The sequence below is a fragment of the Hyaena hyaena genome, unplaced genomic scaffold, assembly GCF_003009895.1.
Source record: "Hyaena hyaena isolate Hyena2069 unplaced genomic scaffold, ASM300989v1 scaffold_1163, whole genome shotgun sequence".
Classification (NCBI taxonomy): Eukaryota; Metazoa; Chordata; class Mammalia; order Carnivora; family Hyaenidae; genus Hyaena; species Hyaena hyaena.
In genome coordinates, this window is record NW_024081791.1 from 492245 (window position 1) to 497686 (window position 5442).

The 5442-nt window shown below is 38.8% G+C and overlaps 1 pseudogene; it reads right to left on the reverse strand.

Annotated features, from left to right (window-relative positions):
* Positions 1 to 2679: 2679 nt before the first annotated feature.
* On the reverse strand, positions 2680 to 3968 carry LOC120224326 (annotated as a pseudogene).
* Between the last annotated feature and the right edge of the window lie 1474 nt (positions 3969 to 5442).

The following is a 5442-nucleotide window of genomic DNA, read 5'->3' on the forward strand; positions in this document are numbered from 1 at the left end:
TTAACAGATGGTGTTGTGAGAATTGGACAGCAACATGCAGGAGAATGAAACTAGATCATCTTCTCACACCATACACAAAAATAAACTCGACATGGATAAAGGACCTGAATGTGAGAAAGAAAACCATCAAAACCCCAGAGGAGAAAGCAGGAAACAACCTCCTTGACCTCAACCGCAGCAATTACTTACTTGACACATCCCCAAAAGCAAAAGAATCAAAAGCAAAAATAAACTATTGGGACCTCATCAAGTTTAAAAGCTTCTGCACAGCAAAGGAAACAATCCATAAAACTAATAGGCAACCAACAGAATGGGAAAAGATAGTTGCAAATGACATATCTGATAAAGGGTTAATATCCAAAATCTGTGAGAAACTCACCAAACTCCACACCCGAAAAACAAACAACCCAGTAAAGAAATGGGCAGAAGATATGAACAGACACTTCTCCAAAGAGGACATTCAGTCAGCGGACAGACACATGAAACGATGCACAACGTCCCTCCTCAGCAGGGAAATACAAATCAAAACCACACTGTGATCTTGCCTCATGCCTATCTCAGTGCCTAAATGAACAAACCAGAGGACTCTAGATGCTGGCGAGGATGTGGAGAAACGGGCACCCTCCTACACTGTTGGTGGGAATGTTAACTGGTGCAGCCCCTCTGGAAAACAGTGTGGAGGTTCCTCAAATAATTAATAATAGAACTCCCCTATGACCCAGGAATAGCACTGCTAGGAGTTCTCCCAAGGGATATAGGAGGGCTGATGCATAGGAGCATATGGACCCCAATGTTCATCGCAGCACTCTCAACAATAGCCAAAACATGGAAAGAGTCTAAGTGTCCATCAACGGACGAATGGATCCAGAAGATATGGTTTACTATATGATGGAATACTACATGGCAATGAGAAAGAATGAAATCTGGCCATGAGTAGCAACATGCATAACCTTTAGGGTGTTATGCTGAGCGAAATAAGTCAGGCAGAGAAGGACAAATACCAGATGTTTGTGTGTATAGGAGGATTAGGAGGAACTTAACACAGGACCATGGGGGAGAAGAAGGGGGTAAACTGTGGGGAAGAGGGAGGGAGGCAAACCATGAGAGACTCTTGAATGCTGAGAACAAACTGAGGATTGATGTGTTTGGGGGGTGAGGGTGGGGAGATGGGCATGGAGGTGGGCACTTTTGGGGATGAGCACTGGGTGTTATATGGAAACCAACTTGACAATAAACTATTTGTAAGAAAAAAAAGGAAGAAGAAAAGAAGAGAAAAGAAAGAAAAGGGAAGGGAAGGGAAGGGAAGGGAAGGGAAGGGAAGGGAAGGGAAGTCAGACAGTCTAGAAGGTAGGACTTAGAAGAATTGGACAATTAGGAGCACCTGGGTGGTTCAGTAGATTAAGTGTCTGACTCATGCTTTTGTCTCAGTTCAAGATCTCATGGTCGTGAGATTGAGCCTTGCATTGGGTTCGGCATGATGCCTGCTTAAGATGGTTTCCCTCCCTCTCCCTCAACCCCCTGCCCTCCAAAAAAGAATTGGACAATTAATTTTGGGAGGTGAAGAAGAAAATAATAAGCATTAATGATGGTTCCTAGGTTCTGATTTGGTCAACAAATGTACAGGGATGCCACCCGCTCACAAAAATCATTCATGTTTTCAAAGTTTAACCATTCTAATATGTGTGTAGTGGCATGTCATTTTTATTTTATTTTCTATTTCCCTAATGAGAAATAATTCTGATTATCTTTCCATATGCATGTTTGCTATCTTTCTATCTTTTTGGTGAGGTCACTGTTCAGACTTTCTGCCCGTTTTTGAATCAGGATGATTTTTTTTAATTGTTGAGTTTTTGTATATTGTTGATCCAAGTCCATTATCTGATATGTTTTGAAATTTTTCCCAGTGTCTTGTCTTTTCATTCATTTAACTATATCTCTCAGAGAACAGAGCTTTTTAAATAAAATTTAATTTAATTTAATCCACGTGCACGCACATGTGTGTGTGTAAGAGAAACATCAATTGATCTTGCAGAAAATAATCTGTATGAAGTAGAAATTGGTTTCATTAGCATTAGTAGAAAATGCATTGTAGAAAGTGGTTGTAATAGGATGCAAAATCCTGGCAGCAATTTAATAGAACAATTCCAGATTGTTAGTCTGAGGCCAATATCTAATGAGGGCAAACACCTTGACTGTGATAAAGTTTGAAAAATACCTGCAGAAGTATTACACTGTACATAGACCAAACCGAATTGCTTTTACAAATGTTATAAAGTTTTATATAGTAGGGGAATTTTTCTACATGCACATTGATTTCACATCAAGAGTGGCAAGAGAATACCTAAATACAGAAAAGAACATTCCTGCCAGACATCTAATTCCTTGATATAATAGTGCATATAATTCAAAATTATTACACTATGATTATATCCATGGTTCTCTGCAACAACATGGTGGTGGTTTTAGGAAGCATAGCCCTCATTATCAACATCTAGAAAGCAGTCACCACCTTCTTGTGTGTGTGTGTGTGTGTGTGTGTGTGTGTGTGTGTGTGTGTGAATGTATTTGTTTTCTTTAGTTTTTCTTAACTCTGCTATTGCTGCTGCTTACCAGAACTGGCAAGACAAAGTTGTGTTATCCATTGAACATAGCACTCTGGCAACCAAGATGTTTAAAATTTCAGTTTCCCAGGGTGAAGAAAACACTGTGATATTTGGAACTCTGATTTACAAACGGTGTAGTCACAAATTTTCCTGGCATGAAGACTCCCACAACTTTCCCAATCAGGCCATTATAGGAGTTGACTGCAGTTTGTTTCAAAGCTACCATAAGAAAATTCTAGTTGTGGAATTGTTGGAGAACAAGAAGCCAGAGGCACCGATAGAATGTTCTGAAGGAAAGGGACAGAGCAGCAAGGAACTAAAAGCAGTTCCATTCCCATGTCGGAAAGATGCCGGGGCTGCTCATTCTCTCCAGAAGGGCATCATATAGGTGCCATGCCAGGGAGAAGAATGTACTTATGACCCAGTATGGAATACACTGCAGGTACATGACCTGTCAAGATGCCAAACACTGTGTTTTATGTGCTTATTGTTATCAGACAAGTAGCAAAATAAAAGAGGCTTGAGCCAGCACACTGTTGGGACCTGTCTCTCTCTCTCATAGAATGATGTGAAAATTCCACTAAGTTCCCTCTGATTTCGTTTTATTCATTAAATACTCACAAAGATTGTACAGTGTGGCAACAATTACAGAGCCTGGTATTAAGTCACAAAGGTCATTCTTACCAGTGACATCCTTTATAGTAACTCTATCTTGCATGTACAACTGGTCCATCAATACTGGGTCCAGCTTACTCAACAGAATTTCCAAGATTTGATCTCACTGACAAATTACCTGACTCTCTGGAAAACCCAGAATATACAAGTACCAGCAGCCAAAATTCAGAAATCCCATGCAATATGCTGCTCTGCGAGGGAAAATTGCATTGAGACACTTTTAATCTTCATTTAAATTCCAATTAGTTAACATACAGTCTAATGTTAGTATAAGGTGTACAATATAGTGAAGAAACACTATTTCTTCCCGGAAATTCTGGTATGGGTACCCTTGGTGAGAAATTCTTACAAGAATAAAAGAAGTTTTTAATTCGGCCAAATCCACTGTAATACCTACGTGTTTCAATAGGGAAGCCTCTGTTTTCAGTGGAGAAGGTGGTACCACATGTGTTCAAAATGGAGCATCTGTAGGCAATCTCAACTCACTCGCTGAATATATAAGCTTCCGACTTTTCAGTTATTGGTCACATTGATGATTGAATATTGTACATTCTTCAAAAATATGTCTCACTCAGATTTTGGGATGGTGTGAAGATCCCCAGATGCTTGGTTTGCGCCAAGATATCACCTTGAGAAACAACTCTCCAGTGGTTTCTCAGTTCCTTCATAAAATGACTATGCAGTTTCCATCACCATGGGACTAGCAAACAATTAACAACCACAGAAAATCAACTAAACTAAATTTTTCCTGATGCTGCCACTACTGTTGCAGATTGTCCTATCACTGTTACTAAATATTCTTTTTCTTTGTGAAAGGTATTATATTCACTTAAAAATAGATGAAGTACATCTTTTCAGATTTTTGTTTTGTTTTGTTTTGGGCAAGCAAAAGTTGAGCCTGTAAGTGTTGTAAATAGAAGCTGATGCATTTCAGTCTCTTGTAGTCCACTGTTTCCCTATTAGAGAGAATTAAGTGGATGCTAGCTAATTTTGCCTATCATACATTGTAAGCCTAATTGTTTTAAATAAAGGCCAACTTCTGTGGTTTTGTTTCTTCTTTTTCTATCTCTCTGCATATCATAATTTTGATGTTGTATGGAAAATCCATCACCATATCTATGTCATGTACTTATCCTCTGATTCTTCTAGAGTTTTTTTTTTAATTGTTTCTTTTGTTTTTTATTTTGTTTTTGAATTTTGTATTTAGGTTTATAATTTTGAGGTAATTTGGGGATAAGCTGTAAGTTGTATGTCTATGTTCTTTCTTTTCCTCTTTATGTTGTTCTTTCTTTCTCTTCTTCCCTCTCTCCCTTGTTATCTCCTTCCCATTTTCTTTCCTTCCTTCCCTCCCTCTTTCTTGCCTCCTATTCCCCTTCCTCCCTTCCTTCCTTCCTTCCTTCCTTCCTTCCTTCCTTCCTTCCTTCCTTCCTTCCTTCCTTCCTTCCTTCCTTCCTATGTTTTGTTTTTGTTTAAGGATATCCATTTTCTCTAGCACCATATGTTGAAAAGTGTATATTTTCTCTGTTTGGCTACCATTGCGATTTTGTCAAACTTCAGTTGACTATGCTTTTGAGCCTCTACTTATGGGATCTCTATTCTGTTCTATCCATCTGTATCTCTATCTCGACAGCAACACTACACTGCCTCCAGTACTATATAGCTTTACAATCAAGTCTTGAAATTGGATAGTATGAATCTTGAAAATTTTCTCTTCAGTATTATGTTGGCTATTCTTTTTAAATATTAATTTATTGATATTAATATTGATATTTGTGAGAAAGAGTGAGAGCGAGTGAGAGAGAGAGAGATTGCTAGCAGAATAGGGACAGAGATAGAGAGGGAGACAGAGAATCAAAGCAGGCTCCACACTGCTAGTGCAGAGCCCAACACGGGGCTCAAACTCACAAACCATGAGATCATGACGTGAGCCAAAGTCCCGGCCGCTTAACCATCTGAACCACCCAGGTGCCCCAAAATTGACTACTCTTGATCTTTGGCCTTTCCCTATGAATTTTAGGATCTTTTTATCCATATCAATAATATAAATTGCTGGGAACTTGAATGGGATTTAGTTGAATTTTACAAATCAACTTGGGAGAACTGACACATGAACCATATTATCGTCAAAACCATGAACACAGAATGCCTCCCAATTTTGTTAGAT